The sequence below is a fragment of the Mastomys coucha genome, unplaced genomic scaffold (assembly GCF_008632895.1).
Source record: "Mastomys coucha isolate ucsf_1 unplaced genomic scaffold, UCSF_Mcou_1 pScaffold3, whole genome shotgun sequence".
Classification (NCBI taxonomy): Eukaryota; Metazoa; Chordata; class Mammalia; order Rodentia; family Muridae; genus Mastomys; species Mastomys coucha.
The window spans coordinates 17110352-17124598 of record NW_022196909.1 but is presented as its reverse complement, the minus strand read 5'-3'; the positions used below and the strand labels follow the sequence as shown (position 1 = coordinate 17124598).

Here is a 14247-nt window from a genome sequence, read left to right as displayed (position 1 = left end):
TTTTTTGATCCACTTCTTTCCCACCCTATTTAACAAAACTTGAATAATAATGATCTCAGTTGAGCACTGCTTACTTTGGGATATAAATAAAAAATTTTAAATGACACATATAATCCCTTTCTTATATTTTCTGATTCAAGCTTGACTTTTGTAGTATCGTGAACACCTTCTTTGATTTATTGTGTCAAAATAGTTCACAGACTATTTTGCTTTCAGTCTTGTATACTGGCCATTGGGTATACAAGACTTTGAAAATGTTTTTAAGACTTTAAAGTCTTAAAACTTTGAAGATGTTTTTAAGTTACATTCTAGCATTTCACTTATTTGTGTTTCTTTGTGGGATTTAATGCTTAAGTGCAGTGTCATCTTCAAGTATCAGGTAAATATTGGGGTCACATTTTGAAATTTCAGCTTAATATGTTTGCTATGCTTCGGATACCATATCAAAAAATTAAAAATTAATGATTTTTTAGTTAATATGTAATATATCATGGCAGATACTGTATTACCTGAAAATTACCATCAAAGGTAAATAGGCTCATATTAATCTTGTTAATGGATAATTACTTTTGTTTCTTTGGCTTCATCATATTTGTAGCTTGCTTCTTTGTTTGAAGAAATCAGCATGAGTGCACCAATTTATTGATTTTTGTTGATGAGTACTTAGAGTAGTTTCAAGATATTAAGTCAACTATTGAGTAATAATAAAACAATAAGTATGGAAAAATAATAATATCAATAATGATATTCTTTACCTGTTGATGGAAATGAATTACATGAGCTGTGTGACAGCATGTAGTTGAAGTGCACCATATACGCCTGATCAACTTTAGATTACTGTGATGATATTTTATTATTTTATAAAATTTTCTTTTACTCATAAGAATTCTATACTTAACCTCTTGTCTAAAATTTAAAGCTTTTAGAAATGGGTGGCAGTCATATATACATATGTTTCTTGTGGCACAAGTTACCTAAAGAATTCAGTCATTGTGCAGACACAGTGATGTGTGTCTTTTGAGACTTAAACAACATGAAGAATAACAGTCATTGTGTATCTTTTTTCAAATACATAACAGATTTTATTGAAAAATATACCTAAACCCTTCACATTTGAATTTTTGACTTTTTGTTGATTTTTAAATTGCTTTTCATTTTTAATATTAAATATTTGCATTATTTGCTAGCAAATAAGATAATAGGTTAATTTTGACAATATATATGATAATTATATACAATAAACATTACATGTAGACATTATATGTATATGGAATAAGCAAGATATAGAAAAAGAGGGACACGTGATCTCATTTGTATGTAGAACTTAAACAATTTGATGTCCAGTGAATTGAAAGTTGAACACTGGCTCCCAGAGCCTTGGGAGAGTAGTCAGAGGTGAGAGGGAAAGTGGCTTCTATGTATTATACTATACATGCATACATACATACATACATACATACATACACACGCATCCACATACCCACAAAGGTGTGTGTATGTGTTATTTTTGTAACTTGCTCATATTCTCCACCCTTACTTCAATCTCCTCCCATATGGTCTCCCTTCAGCTGATACATTAAAACACAAAATTGCACTTGCAATGGTATAAGATGTAATGTTTTAATACCTGTATATGTACATTGCATAATGCTTAAGGCAAGTTACACAAAACTCTCTAATAAAATATTTACATTTTTTCTATGGTAAAACGTATACAATATTTATGATTTCTCTCTGGTGAAACTTCAAATCATTTGCTCTAGCTTTGTAGGATACAGGGTATTGTTATCTATGTTCATCACACTATGCAGTAGCCCAGCAGGACTTCATGTTGCATCAGAATATATCCATGCACTCATAGAACACACTCTATTCACTTCTCACAACTTCACCCAAACACTAGGAATCACTGTTCGGTTTTCTGCTCCCATGACATCAAGCGTAGGGTTTGTTTTTTTGTTATTGTTGTTTTGTTTCTGTTTTTGTTGCTGATAATGTCTTTTTAACATCTACACATAAGTAAGATGCTCTTTTCCTTTCTATTTTATCTCCTTTGCCTGATGTATTTCAGCTACCATAAAAATCTTCATTCCCATGTTTGAATGCTATTAAGTGAGCCTTCAATAGTAAAATTTCGTTTTAAATATTTCTATAGCTTATATGTATGTTTTCCCTTAGTAATTCTATAGACTCACTATCATTCAGAAAATTGTTAGTCCTTCTCAAAATACGGCAGCATAAATTATGCCTATTTGTAATGATCTATGTAACAAAGTAGAGCAGTATAAATATTTCTGATTTTAGGCTGAAGTTTTATGTGTAAAACTTTGGCCACTTTTTATATTTAATATATTTGTCTGTTGCTCGTACTTTTATCTTGTGTGTGTGTGAATGTGTGTGTGTGTTGGAATTAAAATATAGCTTCATCCGTTCCCTTTCCTTTCTTCCTTCTAAGACCTCCTATGAGCCCATGTTTCTCTCTGTCTCTCAAATGTACAGCCTGCTTTTCTTTAGTTGTCAATGTTCTTTTATGCATGTAACATATAAATACATAAGTATATAAATACAATGTTCTCAGTTACTACAGTTCTATTTGTACTTAATAGAACTATAATTTCTATGAATTCTATTTTTAATTTGAAGGCTGACCAATTGGTATTGATCACCAAGCATGGGGTTTCCTCGTGGGCAGGGCTGTCTCCGCCACCCTCAGTGTTCTTTGGTTGCCTATCGTCCTTTGTTTCAGAGGCGGGGCTCTGTGAAATCCCCCCTTCCATTTTAGCATTTCTGGTGGTTAGATACTTGTGCGTATCTTACTTAGGCAGTGGTTGCTACTTTTATGGTCTTATGAGCTTCACTATGAACATTGTGATTTTTTCTTTATTTATCCTAAATGTAAGAATACAATCTAAAAATCAATGTGGTATTTAATGAACACAATGAGACTGTATGCCCATTTGTTATTTGTGATAAATATACCTTACTGTGATGGTAAATTTTTGTTAACTGAACCCAAACTGGAGTAAATTGGGAATAAGGAACCTCAAGTAAGAAATCCCTATGACGGACTTTGTCACGTCATAGTTTATGTTCCCAGACAAGCCTTATGTTGTTTATGTTGTACTGTTTTTCTTTACAATATTTGGTAATTTTGTGGCTAGTTTTCCTCTCTCTCCCTGCTTGTGTTGAGATCAGAGGATTAGGCTTTTGGGTGGGTTTTCAGGAACAAAACTTGGTTCTTCAGACCTTTACAGTCAATGTTTTGCTTACTGAGCCACTTGCCCACACATATTATAATTTATTTGATGGGTATACAACAACCACAAGTACATTCACAACAACAGCAACAAAGATTACTAAATAATTTTCACAAAAAAAAATGACATAAGGGGAAATATCACTTGTCAGAGGAAAGCAGTTTCGAAGACAGATGTGTAAGGAATTTATTTTCTGCCTGGCTACAAAATCAGGGATATAGCAGACAAGGCTCATATGTACAGAGGGGTAAATGAGATGGGTTACAATGTATACTCCATTTCTGTATGGACTATTTTTTCTTTTAGTTCATCATAAATGGGAGTAATTGGGGGAAATCATAGTATAAGACACTAGGCAGCCTTGGTCTTAGAGTGCTCACTCAAGATCTGCTTGCCTGGACAACTGTGGTGTGGTTCAGGCAACTGTAACATCAAATGGTATGAGAGTCAATGTGAGCAAATCTGGAGATGGGTGTGAGCGACACAGTGTGGTGGGAAAAGGAGGTTCGCAACAGGGCTCTAAACCTGTTGTGCTGCAATGTGGAGATCACAGAACATGTGATCCCTGGAAAGTTACTGGGGCTGGTACCCCAAATCAGAGATTCCAGTGTGACATATCCAGACAGAGCTTGAGTATTACTATTTCTCAAAAGTCTTCACTGTAATTCTAAAGCAGGCAGAAGGTTGAAGATCATTGGTCAAAATTATGTAAAGGTATCAGGTTAAGTGTTCTTCATATGCAATGCAAGGCCAAGGTTCTAGAATCTAGCACCTTCACCTTCACACACACATACACACATACACACACACACACACACACACACACACACTCACACACTCACACTCGCATTTCAAGTTAAATATTAATTTTGTTGTTTTAAAGCCTTCTGGAATGGTATGTGGGTACATAGGCTACATAATAAAGATTCCTTTTCAAGGTACAAGGAAATAAGCACTGTATGTTTTATCCAGTTGAATAGGTCTTTTTAAATATAAAGGCAAGGATTATTTCAATATCTAAATGAGCAGTTGATAGAAAAAGCAAAAAATAAAGCAAATATAAAACTTATCCCTGACCAATTTGAGCTATAGGAGTAATGGAGTCTAGTACAGTGCCATGTTTGGGGAACCTTGGAAAAGAATGCAGAAATCTTTTTTAAAGCTCACTGGATGAGTGGGTTAACTCTATTAGGATGTCAGTAATAAGACAGAAGCAGGTGGTAGACCAGGAACTATGCTAAGAGAAGGAAGACAGACAACTGAAACACTAAAGGGGATGTAGAAACTACACCATGTTAATACGAACTCAGAAATATAGCAGTAATAAATAGTGGCAATGCTATCAATGCTATAGTAGGCACTAGATACAAGCAGGTGTGTGAAATCAGGAGGTCAGCTGCTGGCTGTCAGAATCTGTTGAGTCTGCAGGATGAATATCTGAAAGCACTTGAAGAGAGACACTGAACAGGGAATTTGAAAATACTGTAGATTCCAAAGAGTCAACAGTTAATATCAGTATGACTCAAGTGAAAGCAAACGTACGGCACCTTAAATAAAAACCTGGGGAGCAGTTGCTGAGACAGCACTGGGCTCTGTAAACAGAAGTTGGCATTTCTAAAGGCAAAGACGCTTAGAGAGACATGGCCATATGGTCCATCTGGGTCTTCTCCTGTCCCTGGATTGAAGGATTAAAAACTAGCCATGGTATTATAGCATATCACACTGCCATGATCCCAGGATCACCCAGGGGAAATATACAAGCCAAACATTAAGTACAAGAGTCTTACAGGGTATATAAGGTGAATATATAAGCAGATTCTCAATAATAAAAGTCAGATTGACACTAACAATATGGAAAAACAATCTTAAATTCAAAAAATGTGTAAGAAACAAAAAAAATAAAAAAATGTTTTATGTTAGTTTGAATTATGTCACAAAAAATTTAGGGAGACTGAACCCATCAAGTTATTGGTGTGTGTGTGTGTGTGTGCATGTGTGTGTGTGTGTGTGTGTGTGTGTGTGTGTGTGTGTGTGTATGTGTGGACACACACATATACAATAATAAAGAAAATGACATAATAAAAAATAAGAAAATAATAAGGAAAAGTAAGGAGGGCATAAGTAGGATTATAGGTAGGATAGCTGTGAGGGCCTGAAGGAAGGAAAGGGAAGAGTGAAAGGAATGCCATTCTATTTCAATTAAAATTACATAGAATAAAAATAAGTAAAAGAATATAAACAGAAAGTAAGGTAAACCAAAAACTGACAGGATTTTTGCACAGCTCAGTGCAAGCATATATAAACAATTTAAAAACACAGTAAATATGAAATAAAAAAATGATATAGTCAAATGTCTACTAAGTAAAGCAAGTAACAAAATAAGATGACTTGATTAGTGGAATAATAATTTCCAGATGTAGTTAAAACAATTGATAGAATATGGATTTTAACAAAATATTGTACAATACTAAAAATACTAAAACTAGAAACAAAATCTCAAGACATCTCAAGAGGGAAATCAGATTTCCAATAAAGATTTATTCATATGGAAAAAAGGTGAACAAACAACATGCTAACTCCACGAACAAAACCAAATAAAATCTAAGCAAAGTCAACGATATAACAAAAACATTGTGAATACATCAAATGTTTATATCTTATAAACACATCTTATAAATGTTTATATCTCTCAGGTAGTTTGAGAGAATGAGAAGATGGCTTAGTTGATAAAGTTCTTAATTCACAAACTTCAAGACCTGAATTCAAATTTCCCAGCACCTACCACATAAAAAGCCTAGTTTGGCAATGGCTAGTGTAACGGCAGCCATGGAAAGTGGAGACAGGAGGATGCCACACCTGTCTCAAAAGATGAAGTTTGGAGAATGGTAGAGGATGTTATTCAACTTCAAGTTCTGGCCTTGACCATGCACAGACAAAGCTACTTCTGTAAAATGTTTTATCTACTCTGGAAACAATTTCTAATTTGATTATTCTGCATACATTATTATTTATGGATATTCATAGAGTCTTTGTCTACATTGCAAACTCAAATCCTTTTCAAATGTTGGCTTCAAGTATATCCTGTTACTACTACTTGTCAACAGGAATATTTAACTATTCTCAATGATTTTATTTATTTATATCTGCAGTCATGGAGATCAAACTGAGTATCACATTTGCTTGGCAAGTACTCTACCACTAGGCTACATACATTGTATTTTTCTTGTGGTAATTATTAATATTTTTGTACTTTATCTTAAATATTGACCAATTGAAAAGGCATAAAGATATTCTGCAACTTTATTATAGGTAAATATAACTATATCATATCACATTTACTTTTTTAGTCAACCCAGAATTACTCTTTGTGCATATTACAAAGAAGTGTCTCTTGAAATCCTTCAACTCAATAGCATTTATAGAATGATGAGCCTTATGCACTGAAGGGAGTTGTCTTGGTTCTTGATTCTCTTGAAGGATTCACCTACCTGGGAAGGCTTGGCAACTAAGAGCTTTGTTTGATTTCATAGGCCTGTTTATTCGTTTTCCAATACTGGCAGCTCTGAATAGTTGAAGTTTTATGTGGTTTTAATATCCCGCATAGTAAATTTTCTCACTCTTCTTCTGCCTTAAGATTATCTTGCTTTTTTTTCCTTTGTACTACTATATCCAATTGTATATGTACATATATTATATATGTACACATATATGTACATATATATGTAGTGTGAGTTTCGGCTACTCCACTTACGCTCCCATTGGGTTGTGTGTTTCCAGCCACCCACCCAGCAGCTCTTTGGATCTGTGACTGAAAGACACACATACATTAGCTTATCTTGATTGGGCACTTCTAATCCTCTGCTACCCTAGGCCAGTGGCCACTTACCTGAAATTCCACTTGGCTGGTTGGTTTTATTTTCTGCAGTTCCCCCATCCATCCATCTATTCTTGCATGCTGACAAACCTCTGTCTCCTCCTCTCCACTCCTGCCCATGTTCTAGCCCATGCAACTCTAAGGGTCTTACTCCATCTGCCTTTTTCCATTCATTAGCTGGTGACATCTTTATTGATGATCAAAATCAACTGGAGACAAGGATTTTAGTGTTTGGACATGCAGATCCTTGATTGAATCAAAGCATTAGAACCAATCTCCAACATATATATGTACATGTTTGTGTATAAAATGTACTCCTAATTATATTATAATTTAATAAGTCTCTTGATATTTTGGTGGAAATTTTGTTAAATGTGTTTGGGAGACAAAAAATTGGGAACCTTGGGTTGTCTAATCATTGGATATCAGAACTATTAGTTTTGATTTGACTTTCTTGTGGTGTGTGTATATTGGTGCATGAAGGCATTTTTGTTTTTCATCTTTTAATGGATCTACTAACTCGAGCTTAAATGTTTATATGCTTGTTTTCTGTTTTAAAAACATTTCTGTTATGTGATATATGTACAGGGAACAATGAAAATTTCTTAAATAATTCTGAAATTTGTCCAAAGTTCTATCTATTCATTCTTTTTGAGACAGGATCTCAAAGAGACATTTGTTGCTTTGGCCAGCCTTAAACTTCTGGCAATCATCCCATCTTAACCTCTGAACTGCTCAGAGTTCAAATGTGAGCCCCTGTGCCTGCTCTATCCAGTTATTAATGATTTTGAATCAATGCTGGCCAATATTGGTTCAATTGGTTTTAAGATGGTGGTAAGCAAATACTCACCACCATCTTACTTCTAAGAGCTTCAATGGCACATTCTTTTCTCTTTTTAAAAAATATTTATTTTTTATTAAAAATAGATTCATCTCTCATATAATACATCCCAACTACATTTTTCCTTTCCATCCACTCTTCCTCACCTCTCCCCCAGACCCATTTCCCCTCCATTTCCTCTTCAGAAAAGAGCAGGCCTCTAAGACAGAAAAACTAAATGCAACAAAACAAGATGAAATAAGACAAAACAAAAGTCTTCATATCAAGGCAGAATAAAGACATCCAAATGGAAAAGAAGAATCCCAATAGCAGGCAAGAATCAGAAATATATTCACTCTATCTGTAAGGACTCCTGCAAAACCACCAAGCTAACAAGAATAATATGTCTGTAGAGGTACAGGCCCAGATTACAGCTTCACTCTCTCTACCAACCATGATGACAGGCCAAAAAAACAAAACAAAACAAAACAAAAAACAAAAAAAAACCCAAATAAAAACAAAAATCAAAAACCAAAACCAAAACAAAAAACAATGAAGTGATTCCTAATGATAGCTTTTTGCCTTGTCCAGTTGTCATCACAGAGGCTTCCTCCATTTCTCCAGCAGCAGATGTGAGTGGATGCAGACAGAAAGCCTAATTTGAAAGTCTCTATAGGGTTTCTCTTCTTGGAGATTGGGAAACTCCATGGTTGAAGGGAAGGAAAGATTGTAGGAGTCATCGGGTGTAGAAGACACCAGGGAAACTTGGGATACCAAATCGACTAAACAAGACCCACATGGATTCATATGAACATCTTTAATGTGTTTACTTATTCATTCTTTTATTTGGCAGTGGCATCTATTCTAACTTCCTGCCTCAGACCCAGAGTTATGCCATTTCTCTACATGAATTACAGCCAGCTCTTGTGAACAATATTCCAGGAGGTCAGCAGTACATGGTGAAACCTGTCCCTAATGCCAAGATATAATGCCATTGGTCTCTCGTAATGTGATGGACATCCATGTTGTTGCTTATTTTGTTTGGTGTTAGCTATGTTAGTCTGCCATACTACACTGAAAACCTTCTATTTTAAGCAGGGTCTGGACACACACCCATGTAAATCAGTCTCATTAACAGTATACTTGCCAATTATAGATGCATCAACAATTACTCTATCTCTTTTTAAATATTTGAATAATGCAATTGTCATAGGAATAGAAGAAAATCATTAAAATTCTAATCTACTGTTTCTACCCCAATTTCACTAAGCCACAGCCTCTTAGCAACAATTTTAGTTTTATTTCATTTAAAATTTGAGTGAAGATGTCTTACTCAGGATCATATTATTTATATAATAGAAATTAAGGAGATGGGCAAGCACATCAGCTGGTAATATTTTCCAGAATACTAGTACTTTTGCTTCTCTTTTCATTGAATGATGATGCAGTATGAAGTATTCTCAGAGAAAGAATTGAATCTGTTCTTTGTGTCCATGGCATATTAATCTCAGAAGATACTTTTCAATGCTGTTGGTATACACAGTTTTATGAGGGCACATATCAGTTTCCTTCTAAATAATTTTAACTTTAGAAAAGTCAGGATTATAAGCCAAATGTTCTAGTTTCATTAATAACCTATTATAAATTTATCATCCAAAACTATATAGAAAGCTATATTTTTAGCTTGTTCCGCCAGTTAGGGAATAAGTTTCAGGAGCTTACTGCCTGCTGTGTAAATTCATACTTCACTTCTGTTGTTTTATAACTACAGCTTTTAGGCTACCTAGGGAGTCCTTTAGTTCTGCTATTACAGAATTTGGTGAAGGGGATTATAATGGATGAACATGAGCTTTTGGATTCTGAGCACGTGAGGCAACTATTCAAAATGTTACTCAATTGCATGCAAGTTTGTGTTTAAATTGTTGAACAAAAATGGTATGAGTACTTTTGACTTTTTTATTGTAAGGTGGAAACATCTAGTTCTACAAACTGTGAAGATATTAAGCTGACATCTATGGAAGAAGACAGAATGTTCCCACAATGTAGTGCACTTACTCAACTCAATGCAAGAGAGAAAGCAGATTCCAGAGAAGAACTAAAAGAACTACCTGTGATGACCAGAATGGGAAGAGATTTTAGTACTTTCTCAAGAGAATTTTAAATGGTCAAAACTATAATATAAGCTATGGTAATGATTTAAATTCATTAAATACTTGTACTTTTATTGCAAAGACCTGGTTTATATTCAACAATTGGCAAGCTGAACAATTTATTCCAGTTTCTGAACACTGACCATTTCCTATAAAATTATCACACTTTGGGGTATTTTTGCTTCCCTTAAACCATCACCATCTAAACATGGCTTTTACCCAGAATATCCAACACTTTTACCCTTTTTGTGGAGTAAGCTCAATGCTGTTCCTCTCTGCCACCCTGCTATGTCACTATTTCTAATTTCAGAGTGCCAAAGCATAGTTGGAAACAAGAGTTTCTGCTTTTCTTTTGTAGGGTTTATTTCTGTTTCTGTTTATCCTTTCTCTTCTGTCTAGACTCTAGTTAATAGGGTTTCCTGTTCTAACCCTTGGAATCATCCCACTTGGAATGGTCCCAAATGAAAATTTTGCTTGAAGTGAACCACCAATTTACATTGGAGTCTACATTCCAATTTTAGTGTTGCCTCCTTATGCATACTCAAGTATTTTCACTCTCTTCCCTTATTGTTATACATACCGCTAAAACCTTTAACATTATTCCAACTGTCAATCTTTGCCACAACCACAAGAGATTAGCTATGTTAGGGGTGTGGAGGAGAATACAAAACAACTCCAAAATGTAATGCCTAAGGTACACTTTAATTCATGAATCTGGATAGCCCTTGGTACTAAATATCCAGCCTTAATATTAAGTTTCCATGGTAAATCTGCTTCGCTGTTTTTTGAAACAAAACAAAAACAAAAACAATGCTCCGACATTCAAAACTTATAGCCTTCCTCAGGCTTCACTAAATGAAGCAGAAGGTGTCTAATTCTTCTATACCCAAGTGGACACATGCTTATTCATCCTGTCTTCTCTCCTTTTATAATCAAAGAGATAACTGTTCCTGTTCCTCTCAGGGTCTTGTTTCTCCACCTGGACTCTTCTGCTTTGCTGGTTCCCATTTCAAGATTCATCCACTTCATTTGTAGCAGCAGCATCTTCTTCCCTTGCTATTTTTCCAGGCAAAACTGTATTCCTAACTCCTGCAATTTTGTATTCAAACCATGTCAATTTGTTTTCTTCTCATTCTGTTCCACTGCCATAGTTTGGCAATCAGCAGTTTCTAGAGTTTGAAAAGAGCTCTATGTCATCCTCTCACTTAAAATTTGGGGAATTTAACTCTGCTCGCTGTATTCTTGTTTTAGAAAAACTTTCCTGACTTCCATGAACATATTTCCTCCTAAAACTATCTTCAAGACACTTCATCTGGCTCATCCCTTTTTGGTCTCTGCATTCTTCATTTTTCGGGTGGGTGCTGGGCCTCTGTGGCTGCTATTCTTTTTGTATTGTCCTTAACCAACCTATTGTCATAGTTTAAAATAGCTTATTGATTGGTATTTGTCATGTTTGTCACCTATTTATTTCTGATCTTCAGCAAAATATTCAAATTCCTGTTACCATTCCTAAACATTGTTGTATAGTAGTTCTCTTCTAAGATTATCTCTCAAGGAAGCTCCTTAAAACTGAAGATAAACAGCTCAAAATAGCTTCAGGAAGTCCCTGAAACTGATCAGATTCACTAAGCTCCTACTCTCCAGAGTAAATAATCATGAAGGTCACTCTCAGGCAAACCAAGCTGCAAAGAAGTCAGAGAAACCAGACCAGCTGCTTGGGAAAGGCTCTGACCAAGTGAGTCAACTGGAAAGGACTCTCTCCAGTCTTGTTGATCGGCCCTAGGCTGTGAAGTATATTCCATTTTCCTAGATTTTGTGAGCTGTCACCCGTATCGGGGTGGTATAGCTATTTTTGAGTCGTTTCTGTCCTTGTAGCAGACTGCTCACACATATTATTGTAAGGAACCCCAATGAAACACATTGGATCATTAGGCTGGACTTTGGTGGTATCTTTTCTTTGGCCTGTTTTAGGTTCCCTGCCTGGTTGAGTAGACAAGGATGTTGCATCTCCCAAGGAAAAATCTTGTCACACAACCCACTTACAACAGTACACATCCAACCCATGTCCTAAACTTAAAATACCTAACATGTTGTTTCATAGCATCTCTTTATTCTTTATTCTTTATCCAGCTTTCCAGTTCTAGATCATACAGGTTTTTGCATTCAGCATGTGCAGCAGCAACAAGCTATTCACCCTTAATCACAAATCACTTCCCAGTAAGTTATTTTCATGATATAATTGTGTCTCTTTAGTCTGTAGCAAAGGCTGACCTCAAATTTGGGGTGATCCTTCCACTTCAGCCTTTGTGTTGCTGAGATGGCAGCTGTGAGCCATGGCAACGTGAACATGCAGTGCCTATGGGTCCTGTTAGCTATGACAGTAGTGTGCACAGCTTTGCTGGGTGATCTTTTTACTCAGCAAAACACATCTCTTCATGGATTTGTCAAATACCTTTATTTTTTTGACACAGTAAGGATTCACTGTGGTTTGTGTGTTGTAGGTTTCTGGTTGAGCCTGCTATATTTTCCTTTATTTAATTTTATCATCTATTATGTTGTTTCCATGAGTAAGTGTTCTAACTTATTTTGAAGTTCCTTATAAGACCTGTATGACCTAGAGTCATTCAACCTATCAGACCACATTGTGACCCCTCTTTTCCGTTTCTACTTGTCCTCTTTACCTCATGACCTCATATGTTCTTTCCTTGTGTTATATGAATTTCTTGGAAAGATGTGAATGAATGACTATTTAGTTTTGTTGTTGTAGCTGATTAATCTGCTCTAATCACCCCAGTGGTGGCATGAGTTCCTCAATATTCACCCCAAAACCCTGGATTTTTTTAATGAAGGGTACATACATGAAGACATATTTAATATGTCTCAGTCAGTCCAATGGCTGGGTCATTCCCAAACTTCCATGTTGCTAATGCCTCCCCTCTGATACTCCTAAATAATTACTTACTAATTATTTTGCTATCCCATCTTTGCTATCCTAGACCCAAAATAGGGTGGGGTTCCTCTTCTCTGGCTCTTATATGATTGATAAGCTTTCTCTTCCACCACTTTCAAGCCTGGATCTTATCTATTTTCTGGCGTGGTGAACCTCTTGAGTTTCTTGCCTGGGAACCTAAAAGTCCTGCCACTGTCTCTATGCCCATCCACTGACCACCAGCAACTTTACCAATAAAAGCCAACTGGGGACAGGGACCCTCAGCATCTTACCTGTAGATGTGTATATTCCTATGTAATTTTGGGAACCCAATTAACATAGTGCTAGCAATAAACCAAATATACAACTACAACATACTTCAGTTAGTGCAGATCAAAGAAACCCTCCACTGAAGGCTAACTTGTCTCACTGGTGTATTTTTGGAGTTACAAGAACATGTGTTACTCAGAGGTTACCAAAAATTAACCCCTGTAAGGGTAGTGATTTATAAAAGTTGTATTCCTAGGTGCAGCCAGCGCCAACCTAGTGTCTCTTCCTCCCAGCAGCTGTTTAAGCTTTTGGGGAGGGTCCTCATGGACCTCATATGGTTCTTGAGTCTCTTGAGCCTTGCAAGTCCCACTGACTTGTTGAGAGTCTCTACATTCTCCCTCTAGGAGGAATTGTTTCAGTTCAGAGGGACCAGCTACCCAGCTCCCTTGGCATTTCAACCACACAAAAGACAGTAAACCCACTGACTGCTTCCTGTGAAAAAGCAAAGCCACTTGGACCATAGCAGGGAGTGAAGGGGACTTTAGAATCCAAGACAAATGCTCAGAAGGAGAACCAGTGTTATAATCAGGCAAAACCTGATGTACCAACAGTATGGAAGCATTTTGCCTTCATCTATCTATCTATCTATCTATCTATCTATCTATCTATCTATCTATCTATCTATCTATCTATCTATCTCTCTAATTTTGCCTCCCAGGGATCAAACTCAGGGATAAGTATGTACATATTTATTTATCATAACTGACTTGCTATTTTAACTGTGCATTACTTAAAAGTCTTAATATCTTTCTTTCTTTCTTTCTTTCTTTCTTTCTTTCTTTTTCTTTCTTTTAAGCATCAATGAACATAAGACAAAAATGGGGTATGTGATATATGCGTGTGACCAGAAGGAATATAAGCCATGTGTGTATGTGTGTGTGTGTGTG

General features: G+C 35.8%; 1 long non-coding RNA gene across 3 annotated transcripts in view; it reads left to right on the top strand.

Annotated features, from left to right (window-relative positions):
* Window positions 1-14247, top strand: part of LOC116074599 — a 130826-nt gene that overhangs the window by 53954 nt on the left and 62625 nt on the right. For 2 of the 3 annotated variants that reach the window (XR_004112223.1, XR_004112221.1), the window contains exon 3: window positions 9918-10139. This is a non-coding gene — a long non-coding RNA (uncharacterized LOC116074599). Of the gene's footprint in view, window positions 1-9917; window positions 10183-14247 lie in introns of those variants that run through there. The other variant, XR_004112222.1, reaches the window with a different exon arrangement.